A 9941-nucleotide genomic window follows, 5' to 3' on the forward strand; every position below is an offset into this window, starting at 1 on the left:
CCACCCCTCCCCTTTTTGCTGTACGTTTCCCTTCGCTAGGCCTTGCAGGAGTTTGCAGCGTGGCCGCGGGGCTCGTGCAGATGGAGGGGGTGCGGGGGAGGTGTTGCATTTTATATATTTTTTATATTAATTCTTTTTAAAGCGCTGCGTCGACGGAGGGCTAAAAATAGCCGTTGCCAAAGCTGAATCCGGGCGGATGAGGAGGAAAAGAGCTCGGAGTGCCCCCCCCGGCGATGCATCGCCGCGATAAGGCTGGGGGGTACGGAGGCAGCCGTAGAGGGGAGGCGAGGAGGGAAGGGATGCCCCGAGCCCCATAGTGGGGCAGGGGGTTGATGGGAGCCTGGCCCTTACTGCTCCGGGGCACAGCGTGTACCTTGGGTGTCAGCTGGGGCACTGTGAGGAAAATGCGAGGGCTTCCAAGGCTGTCTTTTCCTTAAAAATCTGCATTTTGGTTTTATTTCTCATTTATCTATCTTTTATTTCTGTACTTTAAAGCGCAACTTAATTTCCAGAGGCCACTGGTGTTTGCCTGTCAAGAGTATTACAGTGTTTCCACGCTTTAGAACTTGAATCCAAAACTGAGAAGCCTGCTGGCAGCCGCATCTTAGGGCACACAGAGGGGCAATGCCCGTAGTGATGCCTGTAGCGATGCCCGTGGCCCTGCCTGAGGGATGCTGGAGGCCCACTGACAAGTCGAGGCTTGTTTTGCTTGTCCAAGGCTGTGGGCAGGCGGAGGGAGTCGAATACCCCACGCCACTTCCTTCTTCTTAATGCGTGTCTGCAGAGCTGGGCAGTAATGAGAGCAGTGGTTTGGAGAGCATTGTTTGGGTGATGCGCTTTCTGGGGAGGGCATAGTGACACACAGCATGGGTCAGGGCAGAGAGCACCACCGTGCACATGCCACGGCTGTGCAAAGTGAGAATATTTCTTTGTCGAGCAGAAATACAATCTCATTACTGCCAGCTTGTGCCAACTGGTTTGGATTAGCATAGAAGCATGCCTATCTGTTGCTGTAAAATATATTTAAAAAATCTCACTCTGAAGAGTTGACATCACCGTAAGAAGTAATGCTACAATGCAATATTGCAACATCTCAGAGACACCATTTTCCTTTTCTCTGTGATTTTAGAAATTGTGTAGTAGGGATGTGTGCTTTCTGAGCACGTGGAGCAGCCAGGTGCTGTGCTGGGTGCCATGTGTGATGGATGCTGACTCACATCCATGGAGCTTAGTGTGTGCTATATACATTGTTAGCTTTGTGTTAGAAAACCTCTAACTTTTGTTTTTCCCCTTTTCTCGCAATAAGTGTGGCTTACTCCTGGGTTAGGATGCCATAATTAGGTAGATGTGGCTGTGCCTATGTGTGCAGGCAGTGAGGTGTACAGGTGCAGTGCGTCAGCCCTTGGGAGTGCCTCTGTACCTGTGTGGTGTGGGACATGCTGTGCACCTCCAGCATCCCTGCACAGTGTGAGCACTGCAGGCCGAGGTGCTGCATCCTCTGCTTGGGCTGTGTGCAGATGTCCTCGTGCTGTCAGAGCAGCTTGGCAAGAGTGAAAATAAGGAAGGGCTGGTGGCTGCTTCTGCTGAAAGCTCTGTGTGTTGCGAAAATGAATTATGTATAGGAATTAGTCGTTAAATGGAAGATGGGCTCCCGGTGTGAAGTTCCGTGCATGGAATACAACTTCTGCAGGAGCTGGTTGCTCTCTGAGGCTAGGAGCTGTGTGCCGACGGCACAGCTCGTGTCGCAGCTCTGCAGCTGTGCTGTTCTCTCTCTGCCGAACTCAAGCCTAGGTTTCTGCTCCATCAAGGGCCGTATCTGCTCAACTTTGAGCTTATGCCTAATTCTCTGAAGGATCTGAGCCATGTCTTCCTGTTTTTAATCAGAATGCTGTGCAAAGAGGGCTTTCAGTTGGTGGCTGTGTGTATCTCACTAACTTTTATACAGGAATTACTGCAGTGCTGAGGATGTGGGGAAAGACCGGGGGGAAAAAACTGTATCTACCATCTCTGAATGTATCAAAATACCGTTGTGTTCTTCTGTCACCTTTCTGATGAGATTGTTCCGTGGGTTACTACAGTGTCATTGCTTTTCTGTAATTATGCTGGAGCAGCCCTACTAGGAATTGCAAGGTAGGGCTTGCACATGTGACATCTTCATAAAAAAACACATCTATACACACACACTTTTTTTTTGCCTATTGGTCTGTGCAAACAATAGCACTGATGCCATGTCAAGGGCAGGACGCTGACTTTTGTGATCTGGGAAGTGTTTCCATGGCTTGTAGGAAACCTGGCACTCATCTTTTGTTCCCTATCTGTGAGTATAGTGGCAACTCTCTGGGTATTGGCAGGGCATTGGGTGCTTCAAGCATTGCAGCATGGAGCAGTGCTGGGGGCTATCCACGTAGACTGCTGTCACTGGTGTGAGCAGTGTGGTTGTCATGTCTGGTGTTGGGTGCACTGAGCAATGGAGGAGGAGCAGTGAGGTGGTATCAGCCACGCTCGGCCACTGCAAAGGACTCTGCCCAAGCCTTGGTGGGTGTTCTGCCCTAATCCTTTGCTGGTGGCCTAGAGACAGCACAGTGCAGGGTCCTGCTGTGCGAGCTGAGAAAGGTGCAGAGTTGCAAAGCAAAATAACAGAGAGGAAGATGTGTACCTGATCAGGAAGCTTCTGGCTGTTTTTGCAAGGTGATACAGATCTTACTTCGAAGCACGGGATGATGTGTTGTTTTCTGTTTCTTTGCTGGCTCATTGCTTTAATACTAAACACCTGCTTAGTCCCTGACTAGATTTATGCAGAGCTGGTTGTGGGGAATAAAGAAATTATCCATCTCTTTGGCCCGTTAGCACTGTGCATGGGCCACATTTTCCCTTGTCACAGCTGCATCTCTTCCTAGTCAGTGTGTGTTAATGCAGCATGGCGTCCTGACAGGACAGGTTGCACTGCCTATGCAGCCCAACATGGTTCATTGATACCTGCGGATGCAGCGCCTGCCCTGTGCTTGCTGTGCTCCTGAGGGTCAAGGCAGAACAGCATTTGTCAGAGTTACCAGTGTTGTGGTAAAGCAGTGTTGCTGAGCGTTTCCAGGTGTACACAGCCAAATGAGCTGTTTGCATGCCAGGTCTGTATGATTTAAATGCCTTTTATTGCATCCTGAGGTGGTGTCAAATTCTTTATGTGACCTCCAGGTACAGGTGTGAGTATCAGCATGGAGCTGTATCTTGCAGCTGGGGCTGGCTGAATATCTCAGGTTTATCCTGCCTGTGCTGCAGCCCTTGCAGTCACATCCTCACTGCTGTTGATACCTTAGGTTTCTTGGTGGTTGCACCTGCCATACCCCTCGATAGAAAAATGATTCGTATGTGAGTTGCTGCCTACGGTAATATATCAGGCTATAAAAAGTTCTGTCATGCAGCAGCGAGAGTCGTTACTAGGACCTGTGACTGGAATCCAGGCAGGTCAGGAGGCAGCCCAAATTAGAAATTATGGCACAAGACTTTGGCAAGGGTGATTAGCCACTGGAACAAATTACCAAGAGGAGGGATGGATTCTCTCTCTGTCATTTCCGCCTTTAAAACCTGGAAAAAGTAGCAGAGTATGTTTTGTATGGAAACTATTGATACCTGCATTTCAGTTCCTTTACAAGAGAAGGGAAATTTGGCCATGCCCTCTCCCAGTTTGGTTGTGCAGGCAGTAGGAGCTGCTCGGTTCTGCAGAGCATGGGCTGAGTTGAGATGGGAGCAGCCTGGTGAGGAAATGCTTCCGGAACTTTGGGCTGCTCTGTGCATTTAGACGGAAGAGTGGTGTTGCTACGAGATGTTTTGGAAGGCAGCATTTTCTATGAGAGTCACTTCTTCAATGCCTTGATTGAGAATACGAGGTTGAGATGCTCTTCTGCTTAAAACCTTTTATTGTGTTACTGGTCAGAGCCACCTGGGGGCTTTTCCAGGTGCTGGTCCCAGCCCTTGGGAAGTAGTGACAGAGGTCCTATAGGAAGCTCGCACAGGCTCTCCCCTGTTCTGGTGGCAGACATCTGTGGTTCAGGAGAAGCGCCCAGAGCTGTAGGCTCCTTCCTTAAGGGGTGGTGAAGAGCAGAGGTGGGTGGGATATGCAAGGCTGCATCCCAGCACATAGAGCAGCTTTTGGAGGCCTTCACCATGATCTGAATGTTGCTGGGAGCCCCCAGGCTCTTAAGCAGTCCACTGCAGGGCCTGTGACCATCTCTTTTTGACAACAGGAGCTGAGCAAAGTCCATGCTAAAATGAAGTGCATTGCATTGTCTTGTTTGGCTCCCTGCCCAGGCAAGGGGTGAGCCCTGCACAACTGGAAAGGGCTTGCCGGCTGTGCAAGGAGCGAGTGGTGCAAGAAACTGGAGCCTTGCTGCTGCTTGTGTGCTACTGACGTAAATGTGGTAACGTAAATGTGGTGTTGTGTGCTGGTTAACCCGGGGAAAGCAGCAGCCGTGGGCTGTGCTTGTCCTGTGTCATTGCACATGGGATGTGGAGCAATGGCCAAAGCACAAACTGCCCTCAAACCCTTTGTGTTTTGCCTTCTCCAAATGGAAAAATTTCTAGCATGAATCTCTTTTTGTTGATGTTGAAGTTCATTATTCACTATTAATATAGCCCTGCTGTAGCTGAGTGTAGACGTGGTACCCCAAACCCCTTTGTTTCAGCTGATGCTGCCAGTAGTTAGTCGCACCTATCAATACAATGATCAGCACACTGAATAAAACACTACTGTGCCTCTGTTTGGAAATACTTCCTGCTTCATTTAAATAATAATGGCTTGTTTATTTTATTTTATTTTATTTTTTTTCTCTTATATATAAACGAGGGTGTGAAGTACACTTTCCCAGAAATGACCACGAGGCAGCAGAAGCCAAGAGCTTAATGTTGAGCACAGACAACTTAAGGCCTGCTGCTCTGGGGCTTTCAGATGCTAATTGAGTTGCTGGATCATTTCATTTACAGGTATCTCACAGCTGGCTCTGGTTCTTTTATTAGCTTGCTTTTAAGGGTTGTGGTGGGCAAAGCTTTAAATTTTCCTTAAATGTTAAAAAGGCTGCTATTAGATGATACAGAAAAATGCTTGATGTTACAGAGGAAAGTAATAGCTTATAAGATGGGAGGTTGGACTGGAGACCCCCTATTGTGGTTACTGAGAAAGAAATTGAAAAGATGGGCTTCAGGTCTTCGTGTATGGAACGAGATGGAAGGAGGCCCAAATTTCTGGAATGCAGAAGATTAGTAAATATTATGATCAGAAGCCTCGTAGGAGAAGGAAGAACGTACATTGGTCTGTCTCCATGGGACAGTGAAGTAGACTGTCTAGGTCCCACTGCCTGTGTTTTGATTCATTGCTGGGATGAAAATGAATGATGCTGGGATGAGAATGAATGATGCTGCCATGTTCTGGCCTCCATGGGAAGGAAACATGGAATTCTGTGCTGAAAGGAAAGGACATGGATCTGAGCGAAAGGATGTTGGTATTAAGACCCACCAGAACCAGTTTTTATAGGTAGTTTGGATAGATGATGGGATTCCCCAGTACTTCATCCAGTACTTCAGAATAACCTGTTCCAGCGTCTGACCACGCTCATCAGCAATAATTTCTTCCTTAAGTAATTGCTACCAGCATCTCACAGAGCAAGCCAGTATAAAAAGAGACAGTAAGACAGAGTGATGAAACAACCTGCAGTTACTTGTGCTGATTCACAACGACTGAGAGAGTTTTCAGCTGTCTGGTCTTTCTCCTCCTTGAAATGTTAGGAGTGTTAGGAGTGCTAATATCTATAGTAATGAACGCTTGTATTTTTTTTTTTCTGCTTAGAAATCTGGATGCTGAGCACTTAAGATGCTGTTGTCTCTACTCTCTCAGCAGAAAGAGAACTGGAGGTACCAACAGGGACAGGGCTGCTGTGTGGGATCTCTGCCTCCCAGGCTCTCAGTTATGCCATTCTCTCTTGAAAGTCTTGGAGCCTGGCCTAAATCTGTTTTAGGCATCCTTGAGGTGTGACAAAGCCTATAGACCCATGAAATATTGCTGATAGCATTAATACTTATTTGAAAGATGAAGTTGGCAAGTGTTAAGGTTGGACTAATGCAACTGTGGTTACACTGGAGGCTTGGCAGGCAGAGGGGATCTGCCCAGCAAGGCTCCTGGCCTTCTCCTGCTGCAACAGGCCCCTATGGTTTTAGAAGAAGGAGGCTGTAGTCATCTTCAAGTCCATTGGAGTGGCTGTTACCAGAGATGAACAGTGGTATTGCATCCTCCCACCAGTTTCCATCCTTGGAGCCCCTGAGGGTAAAGATAAGCCTTAGCTTTGTGTAACGTTTGGACCCAGCTACTACCTCATGGACGAAAAGCAACTCTCTGAAGCTGAGCTCCAGCAATGCAGAAGAGCTGATGGGCGTGAGGAAGGAACTGACTGTGCTACTGCCCTGCTGCTCCATTGTCAGCATCCACACATCCACAGCTAGTCCATTGAGTTGGTGGGCTACGAATACTCTTGAAATTGTTTTGGTGATTAACTCTTCTCTGATAGTGCCCCATTATCTCTGACTGATTGAGAGATGAAGTATCATCTTCCTGGGCAGAGTCCTGGTCTTGGTTACGGGGACATTTGTTTGGTCTTGGCTTGACAACAGCAGTGATATGTGTGAGTTGGGAGCCTGCCAGCAAAGGAAGCTTCAGGCAGACCAGAAAGCTGCAGCCTACCTGCTCTGTGGTGTTGGCAGCTTGTCTTCCTATACTGGCTTTTGCTGGAAATACAGATAGAGTTTTGAGGTCTCTTGTTCTCTTTTCAAAGTGCTCCATGTATCATCTCAGCTAACAGAAAGACTGCTGAAATCTTTCTACCAAAGACTACAGCAGTTTTCTGCAAGGAAATGGAGCTCTGCTCTCTGAGAGTTCGTTTCCATTCTGGGTTGTCCAGACCCTCTTTCTGATAAAGAGCACCACAAAACTCTTCATATTCTGCTCCAAAGTGCAAGGTATGCTATCCCAGTTGTGCTTTTCCTAAATATATAGCCATGTTTCATACAACATTTAAAGATAGTTAAAGAACACACAAGCAAAACCAGGCCCTCCACTGCTCGGTTGGAAGAAAGAAAAATAACATGTATCAGATATTGGTTCATTATTTAACACATTACCTGAAAGATAATCTGGTGATGACCTCAGTGTTCAAACTGAGCACTGAGGAAAATATGCTTGACTGGAATTCTAATTGTGCCATATTGGAATGTTGAAAAAAAATTAAGGAAATAAAAAGAAAGGCATGTGTACCCAAACATCCCTAAATTTTACCCTCCCTTTCTGCTCTTCACCTGTTCCAAACTAAGGTTAGTTACCAGGATTTTTCTGTAGAGAAAAGATTAACACTCTGTCACATTAGCTGGTCAAAGCAGGCCATTTTATTTTACTGACGTATTAAAACTTAAATTATTATTCTTTCTTTTTTCATGTTACCTCCTTTATCACCTTGTGGAAGGACTGGTAGAAGTTAACTCATTAATAATTTTTGATTGCCTTCTGTTTTGTGTGTCCCAAAATGTGGCATTTTAACAAATGGGCACGCAGAACAGGAGTCATGAAGTCAGGATCCAATGGACATTGCAGCCACGTTAGTTAGGGGTTGTTCTCCGCGTGGTTTGATGGATGTGGTGATTCTGATGTGGGTTCCTTCTTACTGCTGGTTGTTTAAATAATGGAGGATCTTTACAGCATCTTCATTAGTGGTTTAAGTGGGAATTTGGAGAACGGGGGTGGGTGGGCCTTTGCTCAAACTCTGTTGTGGTTCACCCCTTTCCGGATTCCTTTTTAAAGCAAGATTTTTAGGACTATATGAGGAAATGATGGTATCTCCTTTGGCATATTTCTTGCTTCACTTCAGCCTGCCTTATTTGCTTTTACTTTCTAACTATATCTTGGTTTATGCCTTAGGTCATTGGGTTTCTGGAACAGTAACTGTCCTTTCTGTTCTATTTTTATTTATCATCAAGCAGAGACACATTTGGTTTCTCCAGCTTTTGGTGGTGCTTTATATGTGGTGCTGTAAGCAATATCAACAACTAATGGTGCTAACAGTCCTCATGAGGATCTGTGGCTGTCTGTGCACACATGATGGAGATGTTGCAGCTGTAAACATGCTGCTCTGCTGTGAATATTTTTACATGGCTTCTGCGTTCTTTCTTCTGTAGGTGAAAGTAAATGGGAGTTAGCCTGGTACAAGAAGTGTGCAGAAATAATCCCTGTGCAGGTGAAAGCTACGCTGACCTGTCAGAAGCAATGACTTCATCACCACTTCTGTGTTCAGTCTTACGGCAATGTAGATAAAACACAGTGTGGTTCTTCTACTTGTGTACGTATGTTTTAGATGTGTTTATATATACAAATGTTTGAATGCATCATTGCTGTAACTTTCTTCCTCCTTCCCTTCCTGGTTTCCATCTACTTCTCTTTTTCTATTCCACTTCATGTTCTGAGTTTTATGCCTGTGGTATTTTTCATGTGCATATTTCCCTTTTTTCATTCCTTCTTTCCCCTTTCTTTCCTATTCTGGCTGTTCATTCATCCACGTTTGTCTTTTGCTCCAAGACGTTTTATCATTTCTGCTTGGCTCCTCCTTCCTCTCACAGAGACAGGTCATTCAACCACCCTGGTAGCATCTGTGCAGGTACTGATACTCTGCTGCTTCCAGAGGAGCAGGAGCTACTCCTATTTCCCTTCTCTCTAAATGGTAACTTGTCAGCTTTTTCTTCTCATACCTCCTTCAGGTTGCAGCTTGCATGCAAGTACAATGTATCCTAGACCCAATGATACAAACCAAAGTGGCGCATAAATGGGGTCAGTGGTTGTAGCGTTGCTCTCCTCCATCACAGCTGATTACAATCTTTGCTCAGAGCTCTGGGTCTGCATTCCAGCCATTAGCTTCCTTAGCTGTCAGCTGCTAATTTTAATAGCATTCTGGCTTGCTGCAAGCATGGAACTTTCCAGCCTGGTTGTGAACCTGTTTCTCCCCTCCTGAGGGATTTGGCTCTGCTCTGGGCTGAGCCATGTGGCTGTGCTGCTGCCCAGCTCCTCCTGGGGCACAGGGTTCGTGGGGTGTCAGTAACCAAGGAGGCTTGTGTGTGGTGAAAAGGGCTTGATTGGTTTCAGCAGTCCTCATCCCTTTAAGAAAATGCTTTGGGATGGCATGTGGCAATGCCCGCCCTGCCGTTCTGGGAGCAGAGGGAACTTTAAATGGAGCCAAGGCGGCATCCTGTACAATATTTTCCATTTTTGTGTAAGCAAGGAGAGCTGTGAAGCTCAGCATCTTTTAGTTGGACTCGTAGGCTTTAAAGCTGAGTGTTTTGACTGCTTCTGGTTATAGAAGCGGGGGGATCTGAAATAGGAAAATGTTTTTGATGTTGGCAATTTGAAAAATGTGCTCAATATCACTTTGTGGCAGACCTTTTATTCTTGGCTGCATCAGCCTCATGGGCCCATGGCAGCGAGCGACTGGGTTGGATGGCTTTGCTTGCACAGCTGTTTTTTTCCAAAAAAATCCCAGGACTCAGCACTGCATTTCCCATGCTGGAAAGCCAACGCTTTCCAGGCCCCTGTGTGCAGCATTGGCAGCCGTGCCTGGGCGTTTCTGTGACGGGTGACAATTCCTGAACGTGCTCAGCCTGCGCTCCTCTGCGGTCAGGTTGGGTGATCTCAAATAAATGCGATTGGTGCAAACGTGTGTGGGGGCTTACATTGGTTGGTGGTCACCTCCTGGAAAAGGTGTGATGAAATCACATCATTTCAGGGGGTGTCATCAGGGTGTCAGTGCACAGAGGTAAAGCAGCAGCCTCTCCTATCCGTGTTGCTGGTGATACGTGAGACCTCTGAAATGAGTTGTAAACACTGAGTGTTGTGTTTCATGCAGGATGACTCTTCATTTTTTTTT

General features: G+C 46.6%; 1 long non-coding RNA gene across 2 annotated transcripts in view; it reads left to right on the forward strand.

Moving 5' to 3' along the window:
- The first annotated feature begins 4818 nt into the window (after positions 1-4818).
- LOC104910456 overlaps positions 4819-9941 on the forward strand; it is a 72144-nt gene continuing 67021 nt past the window's right edge. Inside the window, exon 1 of one of the 2 annotated variants that reach the window (XR_793096.3) lies at positions 4819-8366. This is a non-coding gene — a long non-coding RNA (uncharacterized LOC104910456). The remainder of the gene's footprint in view (positions 8367-9941) is intronic. The other variant, XR_004159336.1, reaches the window with a different exon arrangement.

The sequence above is a fragment of the Meleagris gallopavo genome, chromosome 3, assembly GCF_000146605.3.
Source record: "Meleagris gallopavo isolate NT-WF06-2002-E0010 breed Aviagen turkey brand Nicholas breeding stock chromosome 3, Turkey_5.1, whole genome shotgun sequence".
NCBI lineage: Eukaryota > Metazoa > Chordata > Aves > Galliformes > Phasianidae > Meleagris > Meleagris gallopavo.